The 21,291-nt window shown below is 41.2% G+C and overlaps 1 protein-coding gene across 1 annotated transcript in view; it reads right to left on the minus strand.

The window, feature by feature from the left end:
- The window catches only part of TNNI1 (troponin I1, slow skeletal type), a 134,671-nt gene extending 116,089 nt beyond the window's left edge, over positions 1-18,582 (minus strand). The window contains exon 1 of the mRNA XM_066608655.1: positions 18,545-18,582. The gene's annotated coding sequence lies outside the window, so the exon portion shown is untranslated. The remainder of the gene's footprint in view (positions 1-18,544) is intronic.
- Positions 18,583-21,291: the final 2,709 nt, after the last annotated feature.

Here is a 21,291-nt window from a genome sequence, read left to right on the forward strand (position 1 = left end):
GCAAGTGCAATAATTAGAACCAAATCAGTAAAATTGTGCACAAAGACAGGTTCCATGGTATACAGAAGTAAGGATACAGGGATTAATAATATATAGAGGGGTACCCAGGGGAACAAAACATACGAGGGAGTAATAGTCTCAGTAATATTGCTTTCCAGTATGAAAATAATCTCATAATTCTTGAAGTGTTTTGTTTTAACTCTACAATGGTATGGTGATGTTATCTAGTCATGGTCTGGTGCCATTATTTGGTCACAGTGTGATGGCGTTATTTTATCATGGTATGCTGTTTTGATCTAGTCACTGTGTGTTGTGGCATTATTTCATCACAGTATGGTGGCATTATTTTGCCATGGTATTGTGGTGTTATCTATGGTGGTGTTATCTAGTCACAGTGTGGTGGTGTTATTACATCATCGTATGTCATGTATTCATCTATGCTTTCATTATTTCGTCATGCCAAGGTGCTGTTATTTTATCACAGTCTTATGGCATTATTTCAGCATGGTACAGTGGTGTTCTCTAGTCACAGTGTGTGGTGGCATTACTGCATCATAGTATTATTACATCATAGTAGGGTGTTGTCATCTAGTCATCCATGCTGTCATTATTTTGTCATGGTATGCTGGCGTTATTTTGTCATGGTACGGTTGTGTTAACTAGTCATGTTGCGTGGTGGCATTATTTTATTATAGTACAGACCTCTTTAGTCTCTTGGCACCACGATGAGTTAGACGGAAATTGGAGAAGTCAGAAAAGAAACATGTGGGATAGACTGCTGGTAATTAGCAAATCCAAAAAAGCCTGGATAGGCCTCAGGCTAAGGGCCTTCGGACATTTTAAGACAGCATACAGTTTCTGCAGGACCATACTAGGGTAGAAGAGAAAACAAGGGGATCTGTTATCTTGGACCTAATTCTTACCAGCAGGGAGGGAATGGTTGAAGAAGGAAGGCTGGGTTCACACAGGGCGGATTTGCAGTGGTTTTGCTGTTGCATATCCGCACTGCGGCAAAACCGCTGCATTTGCAGTGCAATGCAGCACATATGTGTTTGGGCAGAAAGCTGTTCTCACAGGACGGATTTTTTCCGCACAGCCACAGTGGGGAAGTGCAACTGCGGCGCGGTTTTTCAAGACGCAGTATGTCCATTCTTCTGTCTTTTCCACAGCGCTTTTTTGTCCATAGACCTCTATGGACGCAGCAAAATCTGCACCAAAATACGCTGCAAAAAGTAAAAAAGCGCTGCAGAAAAAAATGCTTGCGGATTTTGTCGCAAGAAAATCCGCAAGACAAAATTAACCTTTGAAGCGGCTGCAATGGAAAAAACGCAGCAAAACCGCAACACATCCGCCCTGTGTGAATCCAGCCTAAGGGTGGCTGGGACCTGAGGAGGCAGTAATCATGCTATCCTTGAATTTTACATAAAAAAGGGAGGAAGACCTGAGGAAACTCAGACCTTAAGGTTGCATTTGAGAAAGGCAGATTTTAATGAACTCAGAAAGAGGGTATGAAGAATCCAATGGCTGGATGTTCTTAAGGACAGAAATGTCCAAGAAGGTTGGGAAGTATTGCGAAATGAGATTCAAAAAGCAGAATCGTTAACAATCCTTCAAAGAAGGAAGAATGGGAAGCATTTAAAGAGACAAGGATGGATGAACACAGAACTTGCACACATGTTAAAAAGGAAAAAAAATATGTTTAACAAATGAAAAGAGGGGGAAATATCTAGAGAAGAATATAATGCGGTCTGCAGAAACTGTAGGGCAAATGTCAAAAAAGCTAAAGCTAGTAATGAATCGAGGCCAAAAGCAACAAAAAAGGATTCTGGAGTTATATTAAAAGCAAAAGACAGGTCAAAGATGCTATTGGATGCTTACAAGATGAAAATTGTGAATTGGTTAAGAAGGATGTTGAGAAGGCCGAACTTTTAAATTCCCTTTTTGTATCTGTTTTCTCTGAGAAAGTAGATGTAACATCAACTGATCTTCCCTGTGCTGTTGGGGGAATAAAAGAATGCAGGCTATCTATAAGCAGAGAGATGGTGAGGGAACACTTAGCTTACTTAAATGAATTCAAGTCTCAAGGTCCAGATGAATTACATCCTAGGATACTAAAGGAAGCAGCGGAGGTAATTGCTGAACCACTTGCCATAATCTTTGAAAATCCCTGAATAACAGGGGAAGTCCCAGAAGATTGGAAAAGGGCAAATGTTGTCCCTACCTTCAAAAAAGGGAAGAAGGTGGATACAGCAAACTACAGGCCTGTGAGCCTTAGTTCTATACCGAGAAAGATCTTTGAACAAATTATGAAACAGCATGCATGCAAGTACTTGGATAAAAATGGAGTAATTAACCAGAGACAGCGTGGGTTTGTAACAAACAAGTTAATGCAGGCGAATCTAAATTCCTTTCCATGACAGAATCACTGACTGGGTTGATCAGGTAAATGTGGTGGGTATAGTATATCTTGACTTTAGTGAAGCATTTGCCAAAGTATCTCATACCATACTTATTGAAAAAATAACCAAACATGGGATTGACAAGGCAAATGTTAGGTGGATTCACAACTGTCTGAGTGATTGTACTCAAAGAGTGGTCATAAATGGCTGCACATCCAAGTGGAAGAATTTATCAAGTGGGGTACCACAAGGCTCTGTTCTAGGCCCAGTGTTGTTTAACATTTTTATGAATGATCTAGTGGGGGGAATTGATGGGAAACTAATCAAATTTGCTGAAGGACACACGTTTAGGAGGGATAGCTAACACTAGGGAAGAGAGAGAGAGAGTATTCAAAATGATCTAGAAAAGCTTAAACAGTGGGCGGCGACAAACAGAATGGTAGTTAACAAGAAGAAATGCAAAGTTCTACATCTGGACAAGAGAAATTAAAAAAAGCACATACAGAATGAGAGGAATTGGGCTAAGCAGCAGCACATGTGAAAAAGAATTGGTTATATTAATAGATCATAGACTGAACATGTGTCAAAAATGTAATGCAGCAGACAAAAAGGTAAACACAATTCTGGGATGTATTAAGAGAAGCATCCCCCTTCACAGTAGGACTGAATTAAAAACACAATGTTTATTAGATATTATATTAAAAAAACTAAATAACAGGGGCACTAACATGTAACATATATTCCGGTACCATAAACCATATAATAACCTGGAAACAAATATCCAAAACACAGAACAAACACATATAATATGCTACCAACTAGAATTCAATATGTTGCCCCCTAGAATCACCAATGTTTGGAATAAAGATCCAGGACTTCTAGTGGTATGCAATATCGTATTCACATAATCCGTATCATAAAATTACTATCTGTTGAAGCCGGATTGATCAATATTCTACAAAAAAAAGCACTCTGTAGATGTGGTATGGGTGCTAATTGGCAGTAGACTTAGTGTCCAATTTATATCCACTATACAGCAACAGAAGATATTTTAAATGCTCGACCAAATTGGCACTGAGTTATATTCCTTGTTGTTGGAATTGGCGTAACGTGTTATGTTTATCACGAGCCAGATGATACTCTTACAACCTCAGGAATAGTTGTGCCTCAAGTGTGTTTTATTTTTAATGACAATACGCTCTATGTGCACTCGTAGAGCGAAACCTTTAAAGGTCTGATGGATGTTACTCTGATATTACTCCGACGCATTTCCCCGCTAATTTAGCGGATTATCAGGAGTATTATAAAGATTGAGAGAATGTCATTTTTACGAGATGGAATTTATATCTGATTTAGGTGTATTTCTTAGTGCCAGGTGGATTTTGAGTTTGGAGTGGCGAACAACAAAATTATCACATTAGTAGAACAATTGATGCCTCAATTGACCTCACTTTTAGAGGACTAGATATATACAATTTTGAAACAATAGAGACCTAAACTTAGACCAACTATTGGTCTGCATGCGATTTGTATTCCAGGATATGATGGAGTTCATAAAGGAAGGGGGGGGGGGGACACAGTGATAGGGCTCAAGAAATGAGGCCGAAAATATAAAGCGCACTGACTTTTGGTGCCCAATATTATCACTCCCCAATTGCTCCAATCAATTAGTATCCTTGGGAGACTGGATTGTAAGATAACAGTCAACCCTATCTCCCCGATACTTTAACAGGACCAATAATTGGTCAGCATGCGGTTGTATTCAAGGATGTAATGGAGTATATAGAGGAGATGCGGTAATAGGGCTGATAACATAAAGCCCAAAGTATGAGGCACACTGATATTTGGCGCTCACTACTATCATTCCTCGATTACTCCACTCAATCCGTATCTTTGGGAGACTGGATTGTGAGATGCAAATCAACCCCTTCTTCCTGATACTTTAAACAGAGCAAGACTTGTGTTGTAGCCTCTAAAAGTAATGATAGAGAGATCAAGTGATATAGAGAAAGGAGCAGAGCCTCCGGCCTTGATGGTAGGTCTGTGACAAATATTAAGAGAAGCATGGAGTATAGATCACATGAGCTAATTATCCCCCTCTACTCTTCCGTAGTCAGACCTCTGGAATACTGTGTCCAGTTCTGGGCACCCTACTTTAAAAAAGGCTTTGACAAACTGAAGCAAGTTCAGAGAAGAGTTACCAAGATGGTGAGCAGTCTGCAAATCATGTCCTATGAGGAGCGGTTTAAGGATCTGGGAATGCTTAGCTTGCAGAAATGAAGGCTGAGAGGAGACTTAATAGTTGACTACAAATATCTGAAGGGCTGTCACAGTGCAGAGGGATCAATACTATTCTTATTTGCACAAGGAAAGACTAAAAGCAATGGGATGAAACTGAAAGGAAGGAGACACAGATTAGATATTAGAAAAAACTATCTAACAGTGAGGGTGATCAATGAGTGGAACAGATTACCACGGGAGGTGGTGAATTCTCCTTCAATGGAAGTGTTCAAACAAAGGCTGGACAAATATCTGTCTGGGATGATTTAGTGAATCCTGCACTGAGCAGGTGGTTGGACCCGATGACCCTGGAGGTCCCATTGAACTCTACCATTCTATGATTCTATTAGGCCCGAAGCAGAAATGATGTACCCCAGAAATGGCAGAACTAATTGTTCAAACAAGCATAATCTTGGCACATAAGCAATTTTGTAGGCACTATAAGATGGTCTGTACATGTTTGTGATGAGAGGGAATGTCAGGCGAAAAAAATCAATACATTGTCAAGGTACTCTGTGACAGGGATACAGGAGATCTTGGAACATATCACTCACAAATTCCTGGAACATGGCAGGAGCATTAAGCAGAATAAAGGGGAAAACATTGGTACTCATAATGTCCATGCTAGGTATTAAATCACTTTCATGTATTCTGATGAGTTTGTAGGCACCATGGAGATCACATTTGGTGAAGACTGCAGCTCCTTGGATTCTGTCATGCAACTAATTAATGATAAAGCAATATTTCATAACATTTTTTACTCTGTCATAATAGTAGCAGTAGCAGATTAAAAGTAACCCCCATAGAAAAGGTGGAGTTTGGCAATTTCAATAAGCTTAAACAGACAGAAATGTATTGGATCCTTAGATTTGATTGCTTGATGCCTAGAGGGTTGAATGGGGTTCTGGAAAAGGTATGAAAAAGACATGAAGCAACATGATTGATTTTCTATGTACTTTTTATATAATGTTATATATTTTTATATACTTCAAACTTCTCTGTGGGAATGTTGGTGTGTCTGATACATAATTTTAATAAAGTAATATTTCCACTACACCATGTTATCCCTATTGTATAATTAGTGTTTATTTATGTACTCTTTTCCCCTTATAGCAAGTATTTTACATGAATTATCTATATTCCGTACATCAGAAAAAAAGTAATTTTATGATGATCAAGTGAAGATAATATATTTTTCCATATTTTTTTAAATATTTTTTTCATCCTATACCTTATATTAAATCAATATTCTTTTAACATAGATCAGAATGCTATTTAATTATATATACTTCTAAAGGTTTTTCTGTCCAAATAGTATTATTTATCAATGGACTTTGCAATATCTACATATATAAAGGTAAAAGCCCTCACGACTGACTCACTCACTGACTTGCCACTAATTCTCTAACTTCCCTGTGTCGTACCAACATGAAATTTGGCATGGGCATTCTTTAGCTCCTAAATAGGAAAAGTAAAGGGGTCACAACTTGATTATTCTATGCTAAGTGCAAAAGTATTGGCACCTCTATGTAATGTAACTTCCCGGAGTTGAACAAACATGAAATTTGGCACGACCAATCTTTAGATCCTAAATAGGAAAAGTAAAGTTGCCACAACTCGATTATTTAATGCTAAGTGCAAAAGTATTGGCATCCCTGTGTAATGTACCAAATCTAATTCTCTAACTTCCCAATGTTGTGCAAATATAAAATTTAGCACGTCAATTCTTTAGGTCCTAAATAAGGAAAGTGGGAGGGGTGACACATTGTGCAAAGGGACATCGATACATGCAGACTGAGGAGAATCTAATGCTCCTCTATATGTATACTTATTTTATTCCTCGGTTACTCTAAAGTAAGCTTGACTTCATAAAATTTTCAGTGCGAACAAGATAAACCCAGGCGAAGCCGGGTATATCAGCTAGTTATATATATATAAAAGCCCGTTTAAACACAACAGCTATCACTCAAAATTCGCTCAAAAGCCATCTTTTAAGTAATAATCATCGTGTCTAAAGGCGCTGTCATCGTGCACTTTTCGTGCACTACTGCTCAGCGCTAACTTTTAGTGTCATCAAAACCCAAACCTACCACTGATAGTATTGTTTCAGCTAGTATCCTGCTTGGAGCTCTCAGCTGGATACTAGCTGACAGGTCAGAGAACAAAGCAGCTGTATGCAGAAGAAAGTGCTTCTGCTGTCTTCTGCATACAGCGGGAGCCTTCATTTACACACTAATAGGCTCTTGAGTAGCTAATTAGCTACTTAAGAGTTTATGGAAAGTGATTGTTCAGAACTGTCACTCAAACTGCCGTTTGAGTGAATTTTCAGCGATCATCTTGCCATGTAAATGCACTTTAACAACTTTTATGATTATCACATTTTAAAGATAGATTTCTTATCCTATTATGGTTAGAATGCATAATACTTTACTTTTTTGCTAGTTTAAAATAAAATGTATTTATTCAAGATCATGCATTTCATAGCGAAATGAAAATAATATACATCCAGATGCAACTTCCATTCATTGTACGAGTGTAACACATCTTGGAACACAACATTACACCTTTATGAAGTAATGATGCCCCGCCCGACAACGCGGTGACATCTGCTAACAATGTGGGACCACGTTGAGGGCTCCAGTCGCCTTTCTCTTCTCATTTGCTAGCATGTTCTGTCACTCAGACTTCCCCGTCCTGAATTTCATTATGATCCATAACACATGCATGTGGAGCTCTTTTAATTTTAATGTTTCTTCCCCATAATGATGGGATATATCTTAAAATGGGTGTGGTTTACCTGTATGCCGCCTCGCCCACCACTTGTAATGTTGTTTGGTTATAAAAGTGATGCTATGTGTTGTGTGCTTATGCTTGAGGAAGGGGTTATGTGTAAACCCCGAAATGCATTGGAATAACCAGCAAAATATTTTCTCTATGCAAAATTCCAATTTGCAAATTGAAAAAGATGATGACAGAGACCTGATGACATCAAATAGGAGCTCCCCATCCACAGAAGTGACAGATATGGGCTTCTTCAAGGTAGTGTAGGAATCCTGTGCTTGACCACCAGATCCTAATGGATAAAAGTACTGGTGGAAACGGAATACAGGTATGCCCCTGTGCATGTCACTACAGGTCAGAGATGTAGGAAGCAGGTGTTTTGGAGAGGACTCAGTGTCACCTAAGACAGCCTCTTCTATGGATCCTAAATGATGAAGTTTCCTTACCTTAACTGGGTAAAAGTTTAGGTAGTGTCGATAACCATTGCAATATAAACATAAATTTTGCGTTCACCCTCTCAGGCATTCCTTGGTGCGCATTTTGCAGGAGTTTCCATTGACTCCTATGGGAGCAGGAGTTATTGGAAACTCCTGCGCTGCCAACAGCTTCCCTGCTGCTTACAGCAAGACATTTAAAAGGTGCTTCTGGCCAGAAGTACCTTTTAAATGTCCTGCTGTTAACTCCTTAGTCTCTGTGGGGATTAGGGGACTCCCCGAGGGTTCTGTTAATCCCCGCAGGGAGTCCCCTCCTCACTGAACACTGTGACAGCACTGATAATGGGACTCCCCATAGGTATGCACCACCAAAGCTTCTCGAAACACAAAGGATCTCTTTCATTTCTGAACACCGGAGCTCACTTTTCTCTCTGCATGCCAGAACCTCTCTACAGAGTCGCACCTGAAGCTCTACCCATTAATGTTTTCCTCTGCATAGACTTAACATAGTCATTAAATGCTGGGAGCCCCCCTGGCTACACTTTTGCAGAAATTAAATTTATGACAATGTCAGGACTCGAACCCGGGATCTCCTGCACTCCAGGCAGTGTCTCTTCCCTGCTGAATTGCAGCATTGTCATTACTCCTGCTGATCCAGAACCCGTTTCCCTGTCTGGCTATAAAAGCCTGGACCTGTCACTCCCTCGGTGTGTATTTATTGTGCTCTGATACCTTAGCCTCTAAACCAGCTCCTACCTCTACCTGCTCCCTTAGAAGAAGATTGCTCTTTCATGTACTGACCCCTGGCTTGTTCCTGGCTACGTCTCTACTGAACTCTCTGTACTGTATCGCCCTCTCGTGTACCAACCCCGACTTGCCTAACCACGTTGCCCGCCCTTGCTGGCTACCACCCGAGACTCCAATCCAGTGCCCGCTGGTGACAAACAATGATTTCTGTCCTCTACTAGTTAGGATGAAGCAGTGTATTCATCACTCCAAAAACATGGTGGTTAAAATTGCAGTTGAGTTTAATGTAGTTACTAAGAATCAAACAAAAAGTGTGCTCCACACACTGTATACTAATACCCATAGCTTAGGAAACAAGCTCTGTGAGTTAATGGCTATCATATCCAGGGATAATTTAGACCTGGTTGCCATAGCAGAGACAAGGTTCAAGGATTGTAATGACTGGGGAATAGCAATACCTTGGTTCACACTGTAAAGGAAAGTAAAGGCCCTTTTTACACCAGAAGATGATCGCTCAAAGATTTCCCAAACGACAGTTTGAGTGACAGCTTTGAGCGATCATTTTGCATAAAGTATTAAGTAGCTACTCAGCTACTTAAGTATCAATTAGGTGTGCAAATTAAGCCTCCATTGAAAGCAGTTAATAGCCCAAGGGCTATTATCTGCACTCAGATCCTTTGTTCTCCACAGGGAAACAATGCTATCAGCACTCCCCCATGGAGAACTTATGAATGAATGACGATTTTTAGGTTGGCTTGAAGGATCAGCTAACAGTGCCTGAAAAACGCACAATGGGTGTACATTTTAAAGGAACCGATTATCGCTAAAACGATCGCCGATTAGCAATTTTTTAGCGATCATCGGCTGGTGTAAATGGGCCTTAAGAGTAGAAGGAAGGGGCAGTGGAGTAGCTATTTATGTTAATGATGTCTTAAATCAACAACAATTCAAAATACACACAAAGAACCAGAAACAAACCAAAAAGAGAATTGTGATTAGAATTGCTGTCATGTATGGGCCTCCGGCAATCTCGCAAGTAGCAGCCGCAACATGCTCGCAGCTGCTATTCATTCACATGATTTAATGCTCAGAAAGCCGCACAGTTTTAGTGCGACTATCTGAGCACTAAAACAGTGCTCGTGTGAAAGAGCCCTCAGGAGTATAAAACCCTTTTGGTTTATCAAATTACAAAAATAGGAATAGCAAGGGAGATATTGTAATAAAGCGTAACTTCAACATGCCTAATGCTGATTGGAATATCCCCAGTGCACTTACAAGCAGGAGCAGGAATTTTATAGAGGCATGTGGAAGAATTTCTAAAACAGCTTGTTAGGTCAACAACCAGAAGAGATAACAGTCTATATTTAGTGTTTGATTCTAAGGTGTGAGACAATTTGGGCTCCAGTAACCACCAATGTTTAAAGTTTGACATAGGAAAGACTAATTTTAAGGAAATGGGTGAATTTAAAAAATTGAAATGGCAGGGTAGAGTAAACCAACAGGAGTGCGTGCTCAGTGGACACTTTTAAAAATTACCATCTTTAAATGCAACTAAAATTTCTGTCAAAAAAACTAGCAAGAGTAAAAGTAAAAATGAACCATTTTGGTTCATTAGAGAAGCAGTCAGTAATATAGTAAAAGAAAAGAAGCAAGAGTGTTAGTGAGTAAGTAACTGGTTCAATAATAGAAAGCAGTGGGTAGTTATTAATGATACATAACTTTGATTGGGTCACTGTAACTGGAGGAGTATTACAGGGGTCAATATTGGACCCTATTCTTTTTAATATATTTATTAAGGACCTAGTAGAAGGATTGCAGTGTAAAATATCAATATTTGCAGATGTTATAACAATAGCACAAGAGAAAACAGAATGTGATTGCAAATGGATCTGGATAGTTTTGAGCTTGGGCAGAAAAGCAGCAAATGAGGTTTAACACTGATAAATGTAAGGTTATGCACATAGGCAGAGGAAATACATGTCACCAGTATACACTAAAAGGCAAACCACTAGGTAAAACTGACATGGAAAAGGACTTGGAGATTTTATTTAACTATACGTTTAAGTGGAGCAACCAATATGCAAATGCAAATAGGATCATTGGGTGCATGAAAAGAGGTATAGGGGAACATGACGAGAACATTGTTCTCCTCTTTACAAGTCATTAGTTAGACCACAAATATTGTGGACAGTTTTGGGAATTGGTGTTCAAGAAGGACATATCAGAGCATGGGCGGGTTCTAAGGCGTGCAACTGAAGTAGTTAGTGAAATGGGCCTAAGAGCTTATCAAAATTGGAGTTATTTAGCTTAGAAAAAAGACAGCTGAGGGGTGACCCAAAAACTATGTACAGTTAGGGCCAGAAATATTTGGACAGTAACACAATTTTCGCGAGTTGGGCTCTGCATGCCACCGCATTGGATTTGAAATGAAGCCTCTACAACAGAATTCAAGTGCAGATTGTAACGTTTAATTTAAAGGGTTGAACAAAAATATCTGATAGAAAATGTAGGAATTGTACACATTTCTTTACAAACACTCCACATTTTAGGAGCTCAAAAGTAATTGGACAAATAAACATAACCCAAACAAAATATTTTTTTTTCAATATTTTGTTGCGAATCCTTTGGAGGCAATCACTGCCTTAAGTCTGGAACCCATGGACATCACCAAACGCTGGGTTTCCTCCTTCTTAATGCTTTGCCAGGCCTTTACAGCCGCAGCCTTCAGGTCTTGCTTGTTTGTGGGTCTTTCCGTCTGAAGTCTGGATTTGAGCAAGTGAAATGCATGCTCAATTGGGTTAAGATCTGGTGATTGACTTGGCCATTGCAGAATGTTCCACTTTTTTGCACTCATGAACTCCTGGGTAGCTTTGGCTGTATGCTTGGGGTCATTGTCCATCTGTACTGTGAAGCGCCGTCCGATCAACTTTGCAGCATTTGGCTGAATCTGGGCTGAAAGTATATCCCGGTACACTTCAGAATTCATCCGGCTACTCTTGTCTGCCGTTATGTCATCAATAAACACAAGTGACCCAGTGCCATTGAAAGCCATGCATGCCCATGCCATCACGTTGCCTTCACCATGTTTTACAGAGGATGTGGTGTGCCTTGGATCATGTGCCGTTCCCTTTCTTCTCCAAACTTTTTTCTTCCCATCATTCTGGTACAGGTTGATCTTTGTCTCATCTGTCCATAGAATACTTTTCCAGAACTGGACTGGCTTCTTGAGGTGTTTTTCGGCAAATTTAACTCTGGCCTGTCTATTTTTGGAATTGATGAATGGTTTGCATCTAGATGTGAACCCTTTGTATTTACTTTCATGGAGTCTTCTCTTTACTGTTGACTTAGAGACAGATACACCTACTTCCCTGAGAGTGTTCTGGACTTCAGTTGATGTTGTGAACGGGTTCTTCTTCACCAAAGAAAGTATGCGGCGATCATCCACCACCGTTGTCTTCCGTGGACGCCCAGGCCTTTTTGAGTTCCCAAGCTCACCAGTGAATTCCTTTTTTCTCAGAATGTACCCGACTGTTGATTTTGCTACCCCAAGCATGTCTGCTATCTCTCTGATGGATTTTTTCTTTTTTTTCAGCCTCAGGATGTTCTGCTTCACCTCAATTGAGAGTTCCTTTGACCGCATGTTGTCTGGTCACAGCAACAGCTTCCAAATCCCAAACCACACACCTGGAATCAACCCCAGACCTTTTAACTACTTAATTGATTACAGGTTAACGAGGGAGACGCCTTCTGAGTTAATTGCAGCCCTTAGAGTCCATTGTCCAATTACTTTTGGTCCCTTGAAAAAGAGGAGGCTATGCATTACAGAGCTATGATTCCTAAACCCTTTCTCCGATTTGGATGTGGAAACTCTCATATTGCAGCTGGGAGTGTGCACTTTCAGCCCATATTATATATATAATTGTATTTCTGAACATGTTTTTGTAAACAGCTAAAATAACAAAACTTGTGTTACTGTCCAAATATTTCTGGCCCTAACTGTATATATATATCAGGGTTCAATATAGAGATCTCCCCCATCATCTATTTATATCCAGGACTGTGACTGTAACAATGGGGCATGCTCTACATCTAGAGGAAAGAAGGTTTCTGCACTAACATAGAACCTGAGGACGTGGGTATGGCGAACTCACTAAAAGAGTTCAAGAGCGGCCTGGACACTTTTGTTGAGTGTAATAATATTACAAGCTGTAGTCACTGATAACTCTGAAGGCCTGTTGATCCAAGGAGTTATTCTGATCACTAGATTGGAGATGGAAAAGGATTTCTTTCCCCTTAAATGAGAAAAATTGTCTTCTACCTCATGTTTTTTTTTGCCTTCCTCTGGATCAACATTGAGGGGTAATAGGCTAAACTAGATGGACATATGTATTTTTCCAGCCTTACACTCTGTTACTATAATTTCAATGACTTAAAAAAAATCCATTTATTTCTGTTTAATTCCTTTCCATTTTGTTTCCGATTTTCAAACGGAATAAATAGCGCTTCTGACTCAATTTCATTAATGTAAGCCCACGATTCTGTTTGTGGTTCTGTCTAAAGGCCATGTTCGGCCATTTAGATGGAACCCTGGGGTGGAAAGGCAGGATGCACAGTGAAATACTCTGGTAACCCAACCTGTTAAATGCTTTTATTCACGCCATTTTCAAATTTGCTTTAGAGCTTCTTCACACAAACGAGTTTGCACATGTTTTTGCACTTGTAAAATTTGCACACGCTACACACAAAGTATAGAACCCATTGATTTCCATAAGTTTGTTTTCATAAGCGTATTTTGGTGGGCAACTACAGTAATAAACATAGTAACATAGTATGTAAGGCTGAATGAGGACAATGTCCATCCAGTTGAGCCTGTTTTAACGTCTCCCTTGTTGGTCCAGAGGAAGGCAAAAAAAAAAACAGCAAGCCGATTAGCTCCTATGGAAGAAAAAATTCCTTCCTGACTCCACAATGGCAACCAGAGTAATCCCTGGATCAACATTTGAGATAACAACCCCGCTGGTCACCTAATGTCTATATCTAGCGTTCTATAAAGACATCTAGTCCCTTCTTAAACTTCTCTAGGGATTTTGCCATCACCACGTCCTTAGGCAGAGAGTTCCACAGTCTAACTGCTCTTACAGTAAAGAACCCCCTTCTGTATTGGTGATGAAACCTGCTTTCTTCTAGACGCAGAGTATGCCCTCTTGTTACTGTCGCAGCCCTGGGTATAAACAGATTATGGGAGAGACCCTTGTATTGTCCACCAATGTATTTATACCTGGTAATTTGATCGCCCCTTAACCATCTTTTTTCAAGGGAAATAATTCCAATTTTGATAGCCTCTCTGGGTATTCTAGTCCTCTCATTCCATGTATTAGTTTAGTTGCCCTTTTTTGAACCCCCTCAAGCACTGCAACATCTTTTCAGAGAACCGGTGTCCAGAACTGTACACAGTATTCCATGTGAGGCCTGACAAGTGCCTTGTATAGTGGAAGAATAATGTTCTCGTCCCTCACTCCTATGCCTATTTTAATGCACCCCAAGACTTTATTTGCTTTTGCAGCAGCTGACTGGCATTGATTGCTCCAGTTAAGTTCACTAGCACCCCAGGTCTTTTTCCATATCACTTTTCCCTAGCAGTACCCCATTTAGTGTATATTGGGCAGGTGTTTCTCCTGCCCATGTGCATAACCTTACATTTATCAACATTGAACTTCATTTGTCATTTTTCTACCCAAGCCCCCCAGCTTATCTAGGAGCTTTTGTAGCCGCATATCGTCCTCCGTTGTATTAATTGTCTTGTGTAATTTTGTATCATCTGCAAATATTGCATGGAATGCATGGACTACAATACCCAGAGAGGTTATCGAAATTGGGGTTATTTAGCTTAGAAAAAAGACTGTTGAGGGGGGCAGCATGATAAATATGTATAAATTTATCAGGGGACAATACAGGGATCTCTCCCATCATCTATTTATACCCAGGACTGTGACTGCATCATCTATGTCTAGAGGAAAGAAGGTTTCTACACCAGCATAGAAAGGGGTTCTTTACTGTAAGACCAGTGAGACTATGGAACTCTCTGCCCGAGGTAGTGGTGATATTAAATTTGATAAAAAAGTTTTAGAGAGGCGTGTACGCCTTTATTGAGCGCTGCAATATTAAATGTTATAGTCACTAATTTCTTTAGTCGGGTTTTTGATCAAGGGATTATTCAGGTTGCCTGACCCGGAGTTGGGAAGGAATTGTTTCCCCTTAAATGAGGAAAATTGGCTTCTACCTTATTGGGATGTTTTTTTGACTTCCTCTGGACCCACCGGGAGGAAGGGGGTTAATAGGCTGAACTAGATGAACATATGTCTTTATTCAGTCTAACATACTATTTTACTAAGGATGTCTATAAGAGGTTTAAATAAACTGGAAGTGTAGCTGACAGAGAATTGTATAAAATTAGACAGAAGGAGGCAAAATATTAATGCTACTTAAACACAGGAGCAAGAAAAGTCATTAAGGAGGGGAAATAAAACCTTTATCCGGCATATTACGACATAAAGAAGAAAAAATGTGGAATAACAAAATGGTTTGCACATTTAAAGTTAAATAAGATGATAAGTCTAGATGGAGTCCATCCATCCTCTATACAAGTCATCACTTGTTGATTGATAGAGATTTGTCAATCGGAATCCCTGCTGATAAGCTAATAGTCTAGTCGCCAGTCCGCTGTTAGTGTGGCAGGCCAGACATTGTCATCAGTGGTCAGGGAAGAAACTATAATAGACAGGCTTCACTCCCATTGAAATCAATAGGAGAGCTGCCTCCTACTACATTTCTGGCTCCTCACTGCAACCTGTTTATTACACTTCCTCCCCTGACCACTGCTCACGATGTCGGATCTACTGCACTGACAGCTCATTGGTGGGTATGCCAAGCGGCAGATCCCTGATGATCAACAAGTGATGAACTATCCAGAGGATGCATGGATGCCATCTACACTTATCATCTTATCACATAAATAATAAAAAGATTAAGTCTTACTTCTATTGTGTGTAAAATGTTTGAAGTGTTTCTAAGAGATGCTATCCTGGAGTACCTCAATGAAAATACCCGTATAATTCCATATCAACATGGGTTTATGTCAGGTTCACTCCTGTAAAATCAATCTGATCAGCTTCTACAAGGAGGTAAGTTCTGGATTAAACTGGGGAGAGTCATTGGATGTCATATGTGGACTTTTCAAAATAATTTGACACTGTGCCATATAAAAGGTTATTTAATAAAATGAGGATGCTTGGATTGCAGGAAAATGTGTGTAAGTGTCCACCATTTGCAATAGGTGATGGTCACAGCTTATCTTATTATCCTCTCTGCACATGTCGTAGAACAGTTTCTCATAGAAGTAAATGAGTCCTGTCTTGTTCATTATGTGAATGAACCATGAGGGCTGCTGCACACTGGCGAGAGCGATATCGGGATGTGATTGACACCCCGATATCGCTCTTGCAATCCTTCTGAAGCCCTGAATGCAAGGCATTTCCGCAGGGAAACAGCCTCCCATCCCAGCAGGGCTGAAGGAATCTCCTGCTGTGGCTGTCACAGCCAAGGCGGGAGATAGTGATCTTCTTCCATTGTTTCCAACGGGGCAAGCTCGCCCCCCCCCCCCCCCCGAAAATGCTCGCCATGGGGAGTCCCCTGCCAGTGCTGTCACAGCAGTTGCAGAAGATCGCGAGCATCTCCCATTGATTTCAATGGGGCTGGTGCTGATGCTGCTGGACCCATTGAAAACAATAGGGCGAGATTGCAAGAAGAATGGACATGTCGCGATTTTGTTTTAATGTTGCATAGCAAGCGTTAAAACATCACACATGTGCATGGAGCCATTTGAAGCCATTGGCCTCATATTTTTGTGATTTCATTGCCAGTGTGAAGCCACCCTGAGTCCATAATCGCTGTTTTACACAAGATGACAGTCGTTTAAACAACTGCATGAGCGGTGACATCACTGCTAAAGTTGTCATCTCTCGTGCATATGTGTTTACACAGAAAGACTTGCCGCTGGATCGCAAGCTTCTCGCCTGCCTCTTGCTCATCATTTTACCTCCTATGTGGAGCGCTAAGCAGGGAGTGTTTACACAACATGAGAAGCCAGCAAGATAACAAGGTCTTTTTACCTGACAGAAAATTAAGCTTTACACCCTATGAACGACAAGTGAGGGATATTTTCACATTCACATTGAACGATTATCATCATTCGTTTGAAGAAATTTTGAGCGATAAACGTCACATGTAAATGGACCTTAAAGCGTATCTCCATATGGTTTGTAACAGTATATTTTATTTCATTTTGGTAGCATAAGGAGCAATTGCATAATATTAGGTTGCTTTTTATGTTATGGCTGGTTTATGATGCACTGTCATGCTATGTACAATGAATGTAATTAGTTATTATGTATTGCTTCATAGTCTGCATTGTGTCACAGTACATTGTATATATGTTTTTGATGGCCAATAATAGTTAGGCCGGCTGCACATGACTGGATTGGATTCTGCATGCAGGGCCCCATATCGGAATACAACCCTGTGCCCAGTCCGTATCCCGCGCGTACCTGTATTTTCTTCTTCTTTTCTGTACTGCAGATGGGCCGCACAGCAAGTCGCTGGACATGCGCAGTACAGATTTTTCCATGTCGTCACTAGGCGAGGATGTGGAATGCGCAAGCTTTCCGAAATATTTATTGCGGAAGGGCCGCGGGTTGGACAGCTTCCATTGACTTCAATGGGAGCTCTCCGCGAGGAATCCACTTAAAAATAGAACATGCTGTGAATTTTCCTCCGCAAGCGGAAAAACACAATTGCTTTATGCTCATGTGCGGGAAAAAGCTTTTTTTAATAGCGTGTTATGGGTGGTATTTGCTGCAGAATCTGGAGGCGGACGCCTGCTCTGGATTCCACAATGCAAATATGCTCGAGTGGAGTCGGCCTTAATAAAGTATTTTCAGTAATAAATTGTGGCTAAATTTAACCTCCAAACCTCTGTTTACTCAACGCATATTTGTTATATATAGAAAAGACAACTTTTGTTTTGCTTAAACCCTTAGTGACCAAGCCTGTTTGCACCTTAATGGCCAAGCCATATTTTGGAAGTCTGACATGTGTTACTTTAACATAGAATAGCTCTGTAAAGGTTTTGCATCTCCAAGTGATTCTGACATTGTTTTTTGCCACATATTGTACTTCATTTAGGTGGTAAAAATAGACCGATAGAATTTGTGTGTATTTATTAAAAGCGCCAAAGTTGGGAACATTTTTTTAAAAATTGTAATTTTTTAACATTTTCAACTGCAATGTCTTAAATATGTGCAAACATATATCCTAAATTTCCCAGGACACGGGCACTTCTGTGCACTTGCCGGACATATGATGTCGGGCGCGCATGCGTAGAAGCCGACGTCATGACCGGGAAGGACCAGAACCTTGTGAGATATCGTGCAGAACAGAGGTGAGTACTTGCCCTCATGGATCTGATCCATGAGGGGAACTGAATGGTTAACTTGTATTTACTTTTGATTCAGTTTTATGCGATCGCCGGTATCCAGACGACTGGGGGGGCGGGGTTTCCTGCGGCCCCCCATGACACCTCCAGGTTATCGGCTACCTCCAGTAGCTCACAGCATGGAGCTGTCACGTCCACGGCCCGCGTGTCTTTAATCTCCAGAGCGAGCATATTTTTATGGCCCTCGGGGTTAAAGCCCACAAAGCCAGGACGTAAAAAGTCTATCGGGTGGTCACTAAGGGGTTAAAAACTAGGTTATAAAATTTCTAGATTGTCAAAAAACTAAACATTTTGTATGTGGTGCTAAAGTAAAAAAAATCATCATAATAGGCTTTATTTGAGATAACAATTACCTTTAACAAGAGTTTGCGTGAAGCTGAAATCTTTGATTTTCTCTGTAAAGAAAAACAACGAATAAATGATTAGCTATTTTTGCAAATTATTTATTACAGTTGAAAGCAAAGCATAAACAAAGGGACTGAGACAGGCGAAACTACAAACAGAACTATCTTCCAAGAATGTTCTGTCATCAGTACACACAGATATACTTTTCTGCAGAGGTAGCCTACACTACTATACATATAGATGAGTAAAGCACCAAGAGAAAAAAGGAGGAGAAAATAAACAACTGCTGCTTCTAGAAGCAATGTGTTTGTTGGGAGATTTGTTGGGGTTCTGTACAGGATGAATTATCCATAGCTGACTGTTTAACACTACGTGGTCATTTCTGGATTTCACAATATAGGGAATACTGTGTCTGGTGCTGTTTAAGGATACTGGCAACCATTATATGAGGAATTTGATGATAGGCATATAAGGAGCCTGGCTATTTTTGCAGCCCTGCTGTGTGAAAGCACAGTGGCAAGTATGATGACATATTTACAATAGTGTTGTCTTTTGCATAGCTGCAGACAAAGGCTCCTTTTCTTAGTAAAAGCTCCAACCTTCATAAAGATGTATTATAAATAGAGATGAGCGAGCACCAAAATGTTCGGGTGCTCGTTACTCGGGACGAATTTATCGCGATGCTCGAGGGTTCGTTTCGAGTAACGAACCCCATTGAAGTCAATGGACGACCCAAGCATTTTTGTATTTCGCCGATGCTCGCTAAGGTTTTCATGTGTGAAAATCTAGGCAATTCAAGAAAGTGATGGGAACGACACAGAAACGGATAGGGCAGGCGAGGGGCTACATGTTGGGCTGCATCTCAAGTTCACAGGTCCCACTATTAAGCCACAATAGCGGCAAGAGTGGCCCCCCCCCTCCCAACAACTTTTACTTCTGAAAAGCCCTCATTAGCATGGCATACCTTAGCTAAGCACCACACTAGCTACAACAAAGCACAATCACTGCCTGCATGACACTCCGCTGCCACTTCTCCTGGGTTACATGCTGCCCAACCCCCCTCCCCCCTGCACGACACAGTGTCCACAGCGCACACCAAACTGTCCCTGCGCAGCCTTCAGCTGCCCTCATGCCACACCACCCTCATGTCTATTTATAAGTGCGTCTGCCATGAGGAGGAACTGCAGGCACACACTGCAGAGGGTTGGCACGGCTAGGCAGCGACCCTCTTTAAAAGTGGTGGGGCGATAGCCCACAATGCTGTACAGAAGCAATGAGAAATCCAATCCTGTGCCACCTCCATCAGGAGCTGCACACGTGGGCATAGCAATGGGGAACCTATGTGCCACACACTATTCATTCTGTCAAGGTGTCTGTATGCCCCAGTCAGACTGGTAATATGTACCTTAACAGTAACCGCGTTGGTGGTAATGTGGTGGTGACTGCGGACCTAGTAGCACGGTTGTATTTTGTTGGTTTTCGGAATGTGGCCAGGATTAAGTGGGCCGTGGCGGGGGGATGGTGGGGGGTCTCTCTTGTTGTGTCGGTAAAGGTGAAATTCTTGGACTGCCACCAGACGAACCAATGCAAAGGCATTTGCCAAGAATGTTTTCATTGTTGGAGGAGGAGGGGGATGTTTTTGAGGCACTACGTGTCCTCTCCACGTGTCCGTGGTTATATGCACCTTAACAGTAACCGCGTTGGTGGGAAATGGCCTCGCCGCCATCATGTCTTTGGGAAGCCTCTGTTTCCACACCCCAGAGACATACCATTAGCAGCGGTATAGGCAGAGCCCAGAATTCGTAACATTTCAGCCGTAGCATTAGGACAGGCCCCACTAACATATCACTAGCAGCATTATAGGGGGAGCACAGTATTAGATCCATTTCAGTAATAGTAGCACTCAAGACAGGCCCCAGTAACAATTCCGAAGCAGCAGTATGGGAGGAGCATAGTCTAAGTTCCATTTAAGTAATAGTAGCAGCCTACACAGGCCCCAGGAACAATTCCGAAGCAGCAGTATAGTGGGAGCGCAGTCTTAGTTCCATTTCAGTAGCTGCAGTATAGCCAAGGCCCAAGTTACATTTATGTAGCTAAAGTGTAGGCCAACCCCACACACCTTTCTGTACCATGAGTGCAGGCGAAGAACATAGAAATTGCTATGATTACACTATAGGTGAGGGCCCAAAAAAATTGGTGTACCAACAGTACTAATGTACCTCAGTAAAAATTGGCCATGCCCAACCAAGATGGCAGGTGAAACCCATTAATCGCTTTGGTTAATGTGGCTTAAGTGGTAACTAGGCCTGGAGGCAGCCCAGTTTAACGAAAAATTGTTTCAAGTTAAAGTTCCAACGCTTTTAAGAGCATTGAAACGTATAAAAAATTTTTAGAAAAATTATATGAGTGAGCCTTGTGGCCCTAAGAAAAATTGCCCGTTCAGCGTGATTACGTGAGGTTTCAGGAGGAGGAGCAGGAGGAGGAGGAGGAATATTATACACAGATTGATGAAGCAGAAATGTCCCCGTTTTGGATGGTGAGAGAGAACGATGCTTCCATCCGCGGGTGCAGCCTACGTATTGCTTAGGTATCGCTGCTGTCCGCTGGTGGAGAAGAGAAGTCTGGGGAAATCCAGGCTTTGTTCATCTTGATGAGTGTTAGCCTGTCGGCACTGTCGGTTGACAGGCGGGTACGCTTATCTGTGATGATTCCCCCAGCCGCACTAAACACCACTTTCCGACAAGACGCTAGCCGC

This window comes from Eleutherodactylus coqui, chromosome 1 (assembly GCF_035609145.1).
Source record: "Eleutherodactylus coqui strain aEleCoq1 chromosome 1, aEleCoq1.hap1, whole genome shotgun sequence".
NCBI lineage: Eukaryota > Metazoa > Chordata > Amphibia > Anura > Eleutherodactylidae > Eleutherodactylus > Eleutherodactylus coqui.